The 13,620-nt window shown below is 43.0% G+C and overlaps 1 long non-coding RNA gene across 1 annotated transcript; it reads right to left on the reverse strand.

Moving 5' to 3' along the window:
* Positions 1-8,823: 8,823 nt before the first annotated feature.
* Positions 8,824-12,209, reverse strand: LOC118354588 (uncharacterized). Its single transcript, XR_004815392.2, has 3 exons — positions 11,389-12,209; positions 11,214-11,309; positions 8,824-9,478 (listed from the first exon to the last, which is right to left on the reverse strand). It is a non-coding gene; the product is annotated as an uncharacterized LOC118354588 (long non-coding RNA).
* Between the last annotated feature and the right edge of the window lie 1,411 nt (positions 12,210-13,620).

Raw genomic sequence — 13,620 nt, forward strand, 5'->3', positions numbered from 1 at the left:
GACGGCCCCGCCCGGGTGGCTCTCCGCAGCCGGCCTCGTCGTCGTCCGTAGCAGTTCGAAGGCCGGAAGAGACTTCTAAGCTGTCCTGATCGCCCGGGCAGGAGGTTAATGTATAACCCGGAGGCTGTAGCCCCAGCTGTCCTGCTAGAGACCAGCCCTGTGGGCCAGGAGCCTGGCTTGCCTGCGGTGGAAACTGAGCTTTCGCCCGCACCTCCCGGGCCTCTCCTGTAGGGCTAGGCTGGTGTCTGCGGAAAACCGTCCGCAGCTTAAGGAGCGCTTGTGGAACACCCTAGGGTGGCCCCTCTGCCTCCCACTGTAGGGGAGTCTGGCTTACGGGCAGGAAGCATCTCTTGGTTCTCAACTAACGTTAGGAGTTTTGATTTAAGGGGCAAAACTGAATTCAGAATCCCCTTCTGCTGGACATGCAGAGATAAACATATATTACGAAGAGAATTTTGCTTGGGAGTTTGCTCTATCTAAGCATGATCAGGGCCACATCATAAGACCCAACTTCATTCAAAAGATATAGTAGAATACTAAAAATATGCCTTGGCTAAGCTCCTAAGTAACTTGGACTATGGGAAATGCTAGTAAATACATTTTTTTTTCAAGTCCATTTGGCTCCATCCTCCATATAAATTGGCATCAGATTTCACTGAGGCCTTTCCCCTCTTCCCCAATGGCCATTTGGCTCTACATTTTGTTCTTCTTTCTGATCCTAATAGCAAATAAACACATCCTGGCTTCTAAATCACAGAGAAGGTCCCATGCTGAAATATTGTGAAAATGATAATTTCCTAGAATTATTTTGTATATATTTCTTGTTCAATGGCTGAGATACTTTGTTGCTGTCTTATTTGGTTTTCTGCCTGTTAGTTTTGATTTACCCTACTGAGTATAGCAGGCTAACCTGATGGAAGCTATTTCAGAAGAAAGACAGGGATGCCATTCTTTAGATCTAAGTTTTCTTCCTGCCAGAACCTTCTGTGGGTAAGAAAGGAATCACTGGATTACAGTGATTGCTTGGGTTATTGACTGAAACCGGACCTCAAGATCTCTGAAATCTGGACAGAGTGATAGAAATAAAAATTAAGCTGCTATTTCAAAGTTGAGAACAGTTTTCTATTCTGTGGACCATGAAGAGACTTAGACCTTTGAGGAAAACTATTTGTTTTGGAAAAATTACCCAAAGAAGTCATTTCATTTGCAAATAAAAGCCAGATATCGCCAACTGAAAAGGAAATACTCAAGCTGAGATTTGAAGGAACTGTTTTTTGAATAATAATGTGAAAGGTCCTTCGCATCCTAGTAACTTTGCATCTTTGAGAGAAAATAAATTTCTGGGGATCCCTGGGTGGCGCAGCGGTTTGGCGCCTGCCTTTGGCCCAGGGCGCGATCCTGGAGACCCGGGATCGAATCCCACGTCGGGCTCCCGGTGCATGGAGCCTGCTTCTCCCTCTGCCTGTGTCTCTGCCTCTCTCTCTCTCTCTCTCTCTCTCTCTCTCTCTCTGTGACTATCATAAATAAAAAAATAAATAAATAAATTTCTTCTAAAAACCCTCAGAGACCACTTTCATTCTGAGGTGCTGTTGATTGTGTGAAAAGAAAGCTTACTGCAAAATTAGTGTTTTCTCCAGTTATTTTCTCCTTTCTTTTTAGAGGAGGTTTGTGATAGAGTAAAAGTAGATTTCCAAAAGCCTAAGCACATTGAAGATTTGTCTACAGGAAATGAAGGGAGAAAGATTTCTTCCAAAATAGATCTACTCTTCCTATCCACTCTTCCTCAGGACAGTGGGTCCTGCAAGTAGCTGGTACTCTCTCTCCTCCCTGGCAGTGCTTCACATTTAATGACTGATTAGGAACTTCAGGGGGCTGCCAGCCTCACAACAATTTCTGTTCCCCAGGACTGGTAGAGAGGACCACATGGGTTGGGACAGTGGTCTCTCTGTAGAGACAGTGGGCATATAACAATGACTGAAGAGCCTTTCAGACGCCTATGCATAGGGTTGGACCCAGAAAGGTGATCCAGTCCCTTGGAAGGGAGTTCTAAAAAGGCCTAGAAAGAGAAAGCAGTGGCACTGGGAATGAAAAGACATGGCATCCTTGGCAGAGCTAAACTTGGTAGAGAGCACAACAGTCTGTGAGGCATGGTGACTTTACTTGGTGGCTAGAGTTGAAGAACCTAAGCCAATTTGTGTCTGAGTCCTTGAGGACTCAGAAATATCTAGGTGTTACTTTGAGAAGGAGCCAAGTTCTACCCAGGTAGGTAGAGGCTTGAAAAGGTGACCTTGTTAAATACCTGTGACACACAACTCTTCAGGTTGGAAGAGACCTCAGAGGCCAGTGGACCAGTCTGCCTTCTAAGGCCATCCAAAACTACACCTCTGTAATCGGACACGTCTGCTAGGGAACGTTTAGTCAGGATGGGCTAAGTTATCTGCAGTGAAAAAGATCTCCCAACATGCCTGTAACTAACACAGTGAAGTTCATCTCTCACTCAGACCCACCTGCCCCACTCATGCTGGCTCCATTGTGAGCACTCAGCACCCAGGTTGACCCAAGTCTCATAGGCACACGCACTCCCACCGTCACTTGGACAGGAAAAGGAACCAGCGCTAATTGTGCATTAGCTCATGATGATCCCATCAGGAGTGAGTAGAATCACTTCCATCTATATTGTACAGGCCAAAGCAACTGATGTGCCCAGACCCGTTTTCAAAGAGAACAGAGTGCAATCTTGTTATGTCCCAGAAGGAAAAGAGGAGAGGATATATTTGGAAAGATGTGGTGACTACTACAGAGCTTTGTACCTGCCCAGGCAGCTCATTCTGCTTTGATTTTAAACAGCTTCATTGAAGTGTAATTGCCATAGTTGCACATATCTCAAGTATTCACATGTTAATTTATGCTGTAGATGTATACCTGTGCTTGCTGCTACTGGGATGTCACTACTTTTGGCCTTTTCAGTGGACAGAGACATTTTCTATCGATTCTGTTTTTATCTTCTCTGTTGCCGATTAGGAATACCTTCTTGTAAGGTTATTTTTGTGGTTGTTTTAGCATTTATGGTATAGGTTTTTAACTTGTCACATGGTGCACCTACATGTGCTGTGCCTTTGTGTAAAGTATAAGAACCTCACAACACATTTACCTCCATCCTCCCCATTAACCATGCTGTGGAAGTCCTACTTCTACATTCGTTGTATACCTCACATACTATGCGGTTATTTTTGCTTTAAGCAGCCAATTCTCTTTTTAAAAATTGTGGTAAAATATGCATAACATGAAATTTACCATCTCAACCTTCTTCACGTGTGCAGTTCAGTAGCATCAAGCACACTCACATTGTTGTGCAACCATGCACCTCCAGAACTCTTTTCATCTTGCAAAAATGAAACTGTCTCCCTTAAATACCAAATCTTTGTTCCCCCTTCTCCCAGGTCCTGCAACCACCACCCTATTTGCTCTCCCTATGATTTCGATACTCTGGGTACCTCAATATGAATGGAATCATACAGTATCTGTTCTTTAGTGACTGACTTATTTCCCTTAGCATTATGTCCTTAGGGTTCATCCATGTTGTAGCATGTGTCAGGATAGCCTTCCTTTTCAAAGATGAATAATATTCCCCTGTACATATATATAACATATATATATTCCTTTGTACACAGTGGATTTTGTTTTTCTAGTCTCTGCCTTTTTTTTTTAAGATTTTATTTATTTATTTATTTATCCATTAAACTCCCTTGGCCTGTGAATTTAGTTTTCATCAGATTTTTTTTCAGCCACTATTTCTTCAAATATATTTTCTGCCCCTCCCCCTCTTCTCCTCTGGTGATTCCATCACACATGTATCAGGCAACTTGAATTTACCCCATAGCTAACTGATGCTCTGTTCAATATTTTTTTTTCTTCCTGTGTGTCATTTTAGATAATTTCTATTGCTATGTCTTTATTTTTTATTTTTTAAAAATTTTTATTTTTTCATGAGAGACACAGAAAGAGAGGCAGAGACATAGGCAGAGGGAGAAGCAGACTCCCTTAGGGGAGCCCGATGTAGGACTGGATCTCAGGACTCCGGGATCACAACCTGAGCCAAAGGCAGACACTCAACCACAGCCACCCAGGCATCCCTATTGCCATGTCCTTAAATTGACTAATCATTTCTAAAATATTTAATCTGTTAATCCTATCCATTATATTTTCCCTTTCAGACATTGCAACTTCCTATCTAGAAGTTCAATTTGTATATATGTATATCACATTCAGAACTATTTTCATTCTCTCCCTTAGCTTCTTGAACATATAGAATATGTTGTAATAATGATTTTAATGTCATTTTCTTTTTTTTTTTTCATTTTTTACTAATTTTGTCATCTGAGGAATTTCTGAGACCATTTCCATTGATTGGCTTTTCTCCTTGTTGTGAGTGATATTTTCCTATTTTACAATGCAAGGTAATTTTTGATGCCAGACATTGAGAAGTTGACTTTGTTTAAGTGTATATATAATATATAAGGATTAGGGATTCTTCTGGACCTTGTGTGTGTGCTGAGGACTGATGTAAAAATTAGAGGGGATTCTTTACCAAGCCCTGGGTACTTTCCACACGCTCCTACACTGACCAGCAGGTGAGGGCTTGAAGGGAACCCTTTGTGAATCTCTGGCCACTCTCTCTGTGCACAGCATCCATCTCTCCTTTTGGGTCCTGAGGACTCTAGCTACCTCTCAGCCTCCCTGCCTCCCTGCTCTGTTCCTTGGTCTCTCCAGCTCAGGGAGTGCTACCTCCTCCTCCTGTCAGCAACCCCAGAGCTCAGTCTGTGGATCTCTTGTCCACATTCAGTTACTCCTTAGTGGATCTCATCCAGTTGTGAGGCTTTAAATACCATCTAAAGCTAATGCTTCCTAAAGCTCTCTCTTGCCTAGTCTTCTGCATACAGTTGTTTATTTCATATCTTCATTTGAACACCTGTTAGGCTTCTTAATACTAAGAATAAAAAGCAAACATCCAAATTCCTCAACTGAACCTGTGTCGTCTGCAATCTTTCCTATCTCAGTGAGTGGCAGTTTGTGCAGACAAAATCTTGGAGTCCTCCTTGACTCCTCACTGCCACTCATGCCTACATTTGGTCCATCAGCAAGTTCTCTGCCTTTAAACATCCAGAACACAGCTACTTCATCCCTGTGCTATTCCCTTTTGGTCCAAGCCTGCCTCACTTCTCTCTGCATGAAGATCCTAATTGGCCTTCCTGCTCCTGTCCTTGTCTCCTGGTAGTCTATTCTCAACACAGCTGCCAGTGATCCTATTAAATGTAAGTAAACAAAAACAAACCTTAAAAGAACAATACCCCTTTAGAGCAGCCAGTACTGGGGGCAAGTAGGTGGGTGGAGAGAGGAGGGGAGAGGAATATAAGTTCCATCATGCTGCTCTGCTCAAAACCCTTCATCTCATTTACTTACCCTGGATAGTCTATGGTCTGACTCCCCTCTGACTTCTCTCCTTCCACCTTCCCCCTTATTCTCTTGGCTCTGACAACATAGGCCTTCTTGTGTTTTGAACATATCAAGAAGATTTCAGCCTCAGGGCCTTTGCATGTGCTCTTTCCTCAGCCTGGAATGCTCTTGTCTCAGATGTCTATATGACTTGTGCCCTCATAGCCTTTGTGCTTTCTGCTTATATGGCATTTCATCAGTGAGGCCTTCCTTTCAGATATAAAATAGTGATTACCCCCACCCAGCATTTCATACACTCTCTACTTTGGGTGCCCCCTTATAGCATTTACCACCACCTAACACACATATCATTTATTACCATAGTATCCACCGCCCCCCCCGCAAGATGGTAAGGTTTATAAGAGAGGGATTGTATCTGTCTTATGTCTCTGCTCTATCCTCATTCCTAACATAGTATTTGGCATACCAAACCCTCAATAATTAAATAGTTGTTGAATGACCAGATGAATGAAATAAAACTCAGCAGCTCTCTATTTAATACGGATTTAATTTAGTGTAATCAACTTAATTTTAAACTTGTTGATTTATGGGAAATTTAAGTTGATCTTTTAAATTCCACCATGTAATTGTGGAAAGGCTGTAATAAAACCATTTGAAAGTATCATCTAATATTAGTGTGATTTATTGAGTACTTAATAGATACTAGGTATAGTGCTAAGTGCTTTACATGTAATATTGTAAAACCTAGTCCTTACCACAGACCCATGAGGTAGGTATTATCCCATTTTATAGATGAGGAAACAAAGGTCCAGGTGTATTACATATTTTGCCCCAGTTCTCAGGGCTACTGTGTATCAACATTGGGATTTTTCTCTAAAACCACACTAAACTAGGCCCTTCTCCTTTTCATCTATAATGTGTAACAGGAAAAATATGCAGTATGAAAACTTACAAAACAAGTGTGACTTCATAAGGCATCAGACTGTTCAATGTAAGGGAACATAAGGACAAAGTGCCCTGGGGGCCATGCCCTGTTATGGGTGCTATATGTAAGTTCCCTTGACTCTCACTGACAAGTGGCTTTCCTCACCCTCCTTTTACAGGTGAGGATGGCTCCAAACCAGGGGTCTGTACTGTTCTATGATGCTAAGTATGGAAATGGGAGTGGGAAGATGTTTCCAGGAGCAAAACTTCCCTGAGCACCTTTGTAAATTAAGCTGAAGCTCAAGCTACTAGCTCTAAGCTGAACATAACCCTGAAGGTAACATCCAATTCACTAATACTAAACTTAAGTCTTTCAATCTATTTCTAAAGACAGTCTTCTGTTTATTCAAGAATATGCTACGAATGTCCCACGGAACAGTATGCACTCTGAGGCTAGAGTTGTAGACACATTTCTTAGTTCAGTGATGTGATAATTCTTCATCTTCATTCTTTAATTTGAAAGTTACCAGCAAATCTTATTCCTTCTAATGGGAATGCTTCTCTGCATTATTTCTCCATTTAACAACATTTATACTCAGGGATTTTTTTTCATGAGTCCTTTTAATTTTTGTTCTGCCTTCAGTAGCAAGGATTTTCTGGTTCCTCTTTTAATCATGTTTCAGAAATCAGATTAACTATCTGACTGAAAATACTCGAATACATGTGTTCTCTTTCCACTTTCTGGTAAAAGTAAGTAGTGTTTTAAATCAAATGGCCTATTTTCAGTCTGGTTTCTGGTTAAGAAGATTGCAAAATGAATTTTTTTGGTCTTTGTTTTTGGATTTTCCTCCTATCACCAAATATATTTAGCTGGAATTTTCTGTTAGGGGATGATTTTTTAAATCAGTTTTATTGAGGTATAGTTTATATATAAAATTCAACCATTTTAAAGTGTGTAATTTCATACTAATTTTTGACAAATTTTACAGTTGAGCAACAAACTACAACACAATCATGTTATAGAACCTGTAGATTACCCCCAAACTTCTTTTATACCCTTTTGAAATGCCCTCTGGACTGACTTTTTGTTTTTTTTTAAGATTTGTTTATTTTTTAAAGAGAGAGAAAGCATGAGCAGAGGGAGGAGTAGAGAGAGACAGGGAATCCTCAAGAAGATTCCCCACTAACTGTGGAACCTGAAACACCCCCGACTCCAGGATCCTGAGATCGTGACCTGAGTCAGAACCAAGAGTCAGAGGCTTAGCCAACTGAGCTCCCCCCCACCAGGTGCCCCACTCTGGGCTGACTTTTAAGAACCTTTATGGAGGATTACTGGTGTCACATGAGAAAATATAGCATGTCCTATGAGGTTGGCTGGGAATTTTCCCACTACAAAGAACAGCCACCCTTTCCTCCATCTACAGACATCTGTCAGCCTTCCCTTCTCCCTATTTTAATCTCTCATGTTTGTGTTAGCCACCAGCTCTTTTTCTGGGCCCAAACAGTAGTCAATACTACAATTCCAGGGCAGCCCCGGTGGCACAGCGGTTTAGCGCCGCCTGCAGCCGAGGGTGTGATCCTGGAGACTCAGGATCGAGTCCCACGTCGGGCTCCCCATGTGGAGCCTGCTTCTCTCTCTGCCTGTGTCACTCATGAATAAATAAAGAAAATATTAAAAAAAGAAATGTCTTTGAAAAGTGACTCACCTTTAAAAAAATACTACAATTCCATAGTCAATATTACCATTTCCATCAATCAGTTGGGTGGAATGTGCTTCTTAATGGAAGACTAATGAGACCTCAGAAGAGACACTTCTTGGGTTTATGGGTGCTCCATATGACTTTACAGTGGTGAGACTTTTAAGTCCGAAGGAACTTCCCTTCCTTCCCATAAAGTGGTATAGACTTGGCCAGTAGGCATGTAGTAAAACACTGTGTAGTGTTTGTACCTTGCTACCTTTATTCATTTGCTAGGGCTACTGTAACAAATACCATGGACTGCATGGCTCAAACAACAGGAATGTGTGGCCTCCCAGTCCTGCAGGCTAGAAGTCCAGTGTGGAGGTGAAGGCAGGGTTTGGTTCCTTTCCTTGGGCTGCGAAGGAGCATCTGTTCCGGGCCTCCCTCCTAGCTTCTACTAGAAGCTGGTTTGCTGCTTTGCTGGCCATCTCTGGCCTTCCAAAAGCATCACCCTGACCTGCTTTCATCTGCTTTCTTTTTTTTTTGTTTTTAAATTTTTATTTATTTATGATAGTCACAGAGAGAGAGAGAGAGAGAGAGAGAGAGAGAGAGAGAGGCAGAGACACAGGCAGAGACACAGGCAGAGGGAGAAGCAGGCTCCATGCACCGGGAGCCCGACGTGGGACTCGATCCCGGGTCTCCAGGATCGCGCCCTGGGCCAAAGGCAGGCGCCAAACCGCTGCGCCACCCAGGGATCCCCTCATCTGCTTTCATCTCCAGATGGCATGCTCCCTGTGTGTGAGCCTGTGTTCAAATTTCCCCGTTTTAGAAGGACACCAGTAATATTGGTTAAGGCCCAGCCCAATGACTTCTTAATTAATTACACCTGCAACTACCGTGTTTCCAAATGAGGTAATTTTCTGAGGTCCTTGGGGTTTAGGACTTCAATGTATGAATTTTGAGAGGGAAACACAATTCAACCCTTAACACTTTTCATCATCCAAATGTCCCACAAAAATCATAAATGCAGTACAGCAATTATGCCTCACATTGGTATAGACCCTGATGTCTTCTCAGAAATGAAATGCAGACTCCTGCAGGTTTTTTTTTAATCCAATTAGCCAACATATAGTATATCATTAGTTTCAGATGACTCCCGCAGAGTCTTAAACTGTAGAGCATACGTGAACACCTGGGGACCTGTGAGAAACACAGATTTCTAGATCTCATCTCTGGAGGGTCTGATGAATGAGTCTGGACCAGAGCCCAGGAATCCATCTTGTTTAACAAGCACCGTGAGTGTTTCTAATGCAGCAGGTCCTCACATTGGAAGAAGTCCTGATGTGGGCTGGAAAGGGCTGTATTGCTGAAGGATCCTGGCTCCAGCTGCTTGTGGAAAATGCAATGGAGAGACGCAGAACCTGAGTTGAATATTAAACGTGGTGAGTGGCAGGATCTTTACGTCTGAGTAGTGAAGACATATGCTCAGAGATCCTTCTCTGACACCTAATCCACTTAGAAATATGAATGGGGATCCCTGGGTGGCGCAGCGGTTTGGCGCCTGCCTTTGGCCCAGGGCGCGATCCTGGAGACCCGGGATCGAATCCCACATCAGGCTCCCGGTGCATGGAGCCTGCTTCTCCCTCTGCCTGTGTCTCTGCCTCTCTCTCTCTCTCTCTGTGTGACTATCATAAATAAATAAATAAATAAGTAAATAAACAAAGAAATATGAATGGGTTAGAGATACACGATGGGCTAAATTTTAAGCTATATATCTGAATCAGTCCTTCCTGTTCAGGGGTCATCCGTCATTCCTCCAGTCAGCCAGAGCTTTCTATATCAGGGAAGCAGCCAACATTCAGCAAGAGCTGCCTTCAAAAGCTGGTGGGGTAGGGGGGCTTTGCAATGTGCCCTCCCCTTCCCTGGATCTCACCATCTCTCTTGCCTTTTCTTACCTTTCTTAAGGAAGATCTTGGCTCAAGGACTTTCCCTCAATCTTCTTGAGATGGTTGATTTCCTTATTAAAGCACAATCTGTTTGGTTTCTTTCTCTTCCTCTGCCTATTGCCATAATTTAGCAATAATAGTTTTGTATTCACTGAGCAATTTGCCTCTGACACTAGAATGTAAACGCTAAGGGCAGAGACTTGACCTTCATTGTTCTCAGTCTTTTTCAGACACTAGCACCTACCCTAGAGCCAGGCACATTTCAGATACCTCAAAATGTTTGTGGAATTAATTGAATGACTGAATGGTGAATGCTGGTACCACCTGTGAGCAGTAAAGATGACCATAGAGACCATCTGGAGCATTTAAACAATTTCAGCTGAGTCCACATTAAGGCTGTGTGAAGGCTAAGTGCCAGAATACCAAGGAACATGTGAGTCACTTGGGGTAGGGTTCAGGGATTGTTTTTACTGAGACTCTTTCTATGGATTTTCCTCCTGGCTTCCTTTTTCACTCAGCTTAAACATTTTCACATTGCATTTGAGGAAAGCGGAGGCTTTCCTTACTATTGAGCTTAAGTGAATGGAAATTTTGTTTGTGGGAGAAGTAGTCTTGGAACTTGAGGGGCTCTTTGGGAACCAATGTGCAACGGGGTTTTGGAGCAAGCTTGTTAGACCATGTGTCTGAATGGAAGAAGCGGTGGAGAGATGGGGCCAACAAGGAAGTGGCAGCCTAATGCAGGCTCTTCCTGGGCAGCTTTGCCTAGAGTTGAAAATTACCTCAGAGAGAAAGAAGTTGATCCAGCTCATGGCCATCATACCCTTCAACTTATTTATTGATGCATGATTTCACTTGAATCTTGGGTCCAGTGGGAGATCCTGGCCCCTCTAATTGAGCTCTTCTGGAATCCCCAGAGGGTGCCCTGTGCTAAGGACTGTGAGGAGCTACTTCTCTCTTCCTCAAGAATCTACCATCGCAGCTCAGACTCTATGGCTCACCAATAGGAACAATGAGGTTTAAAGCTACTTAGAAATCATCGTTGGAAAAATCAGGAAATCCTTGAATCTGTCTGGGCTATCAAATTTGAAGATCTTAATTTAAGAAATAAAGTGAAGAAACAAATTCAGTAAGGAATTTAACAGGACCACGGGTATTTTTGTCACTTTCCTGGTCAAGTGGTGCCCCCTTGTGTGTACTTTGATGTACTCACCAGGATGCCGGGCTCTAGCAAAGCAAGGCAGGCTGTGACGACAATCCCAAGAACGGATAGTTTAGGCCCAGTCGATGGTTCTCTGTGGATTGTCTACTACACAAGAATGTAACTTATGAGAGTGGTGTGGGCTGATATGTGTCCCTTCCCCTCCCCCCCAAAGATATGGTGGTACCTGTGAATATGACTTTATTTGAAAATAGAGTCTTTGCAGATATAATTAAGGAATAAGTAAAGATCAGGCCAGTAGAGTGGGTTCTTCATTCAATATGACTGGTGCCCCTGTAAGAAGAGGAGAGGCACATGGGGGGAGAGAAGGCCATGTGGGGACAGAGGCAGACATTGAAGTGATGCAGCTATAAGCCCAGGAAAGTGCAAGATTGCCAGCCTCAGCAGAAGCTTGAATGGGGCATGAGACTGAGATTCTCTCTCAGAGCCCCCCAGAAGGAACCAGTTGTGTGGACACTTTGTTTTTGGACACCTATAGGGCTGTGAGAGCATAAGTGTCTACTGTTGGAAAGCATTCAGGTTGTGCTACTTTGTTATAATAGCCTCAGCGAATGAATGCGGAAAGAGTCTGTGATTCTGAGTCCAGGTACTAGCTACCACTTAAAGGTTGTATAGCCTTGGACAAGTCACTGCAGTGTCATTGAGCCTCAGGTTTATTAAGTACATAATGGAAACATGCAAACGTAAGAGTTCCTCTACCCTGAGGTTCCTGTGAGGATGAAGTGTGATCATGTATGTAAGCACATTTTGTTAATTGTAGAGCACTGTGCAAATGTTATATTATTATGTAGTAAGGCAGTGTTATAGTGTGGTGGCTAAGAGCGGGTCCTGAAGTTAGTTTGCCTGGGTCCATGTGTGGAAATATCATAAAGGAGAATATCGTGAAAGCTTGATTCTCAAATAAGCCAAAGGCAGTGATGCCCAGGAATGGAGTTGGAGTGCATTGGAGGATCAATAAATCATTGTTATGTAACAAATTACCCCAAAACTTACTGTCTTAAAACAATGAACACTTCTTATTTTACATAATTTCTGTGGGCCAAGAATTTGAAGCAATTTAACTTGGTGCTTCTGGTTTGGGGTTTCTTATAAGGATGCGGTAAAGAAGTTGGCTGGGGCTGGGGGACCCACTTCCAAGATGGTGCACTCACACAGCTATTGGCAGGAGGCCTTAGTCTTTACTTACCACGTGGTCCCCTCCATGGGTCACCTTGAGTATTTTCATGATGTGCCATCTCCTCATTCCTCTCACCTTCCCTGCCTGCTTATCTCACTATGTTCTTCCCTTGGCAGTGGTTCTGAGGCCACAAAACCTAAAACACTAAAGAGGATTAGGGACCCTCCCTCAAGTAAAACACACATATACAACTATACAGACTATCCCAGATAGAATTTCAAGAGATTCTAAGGTCAAGTGCCATTTGTCCATAGATCTCTGTCAAACACAAATCTTTTTTTTTTTTTTTTTTAATTTATTTATGATAGTCACACACACAGAGAGAGAGGCAGAGACATAGGCAGAGGGAGAAGCAGGCTCCATGCACCGGGAGCCCGATGTGGGACTCGATCCCGGGTCTCCAGGATCGCGCCCTGGGCCAAAGGCAGGTGCTAAACCGCTGGGCCACCCAGGGTTCCCTATATTCTTTCTAATCCTTAGAAGAACCCTATAAGGAGTGAGTTTTATTCTTGGTGTTTTGGAGATAAGGAACATCTCAAAGATGAGATGTAGTGGGTCCAAGTCCCCACTGAGTTTTGCTAACTCTAAAGGTGGCATCCCTCTGTCAGGCTCACTGCCTCACTGTGTGTCCCATCTGCTGCTGGACACACTATACACTCCTTCCTTTGGTGCTTCAGAACAACTGATAATTTCCAGAACGCTGTGGGTTTCTGCATGTGTGGTTTTCTCTTCTTCAAAGTTCTTTCCTCTTCTCTCACTGTCTCTCTTCTCCAACCTTCATCCCTCATCATTGTGTTCTGGTATCCTGTTCTTTCTTCAAGACTTGGAGTATCACTTCTTTCATGAAGCTTTCTGTGGACTCCCCAGAATGACTCCCACCATTGACTTTCTAGTGACTTATCACATATTCTACAACCATCACCGGGCTGTGTTGTAATTTCTAATTTATTTGCCTATCTGCTACCATAAGACTGAGTTCCTAGAAGGTAGGCATCAGGCATCTCTCTAACCTTGTTCTCCTCAGCACTTGGCACAGGATGGCTGAGGTATATTTGCTGAGTGAGAGAATGAATGAATGAGTACATGAGTGGCATTTTCTGCAAGAACACCTAACTAGCATGTAAATCACCCAGCTTTTGAATCCATGTGGCAGGAACCTCAACAGTTCCTGAGGTTTCAGCAGTTTTTAGACTGTCTCTAGTAAGCTGGGGGTGGCCAGGA

This window comes from Canis lupus, chromosome 4, assembly GCF_003254725.2.
Source record: "Canis lupus dingo isolate Sandy chromosome 4, ASM325472v2, whole genome shotgun sequence".
NCBI lineage: Eukaryota > Metazoa > Chordata > Mammalia > Carnivora > Canidae > Canis > Canis lupus.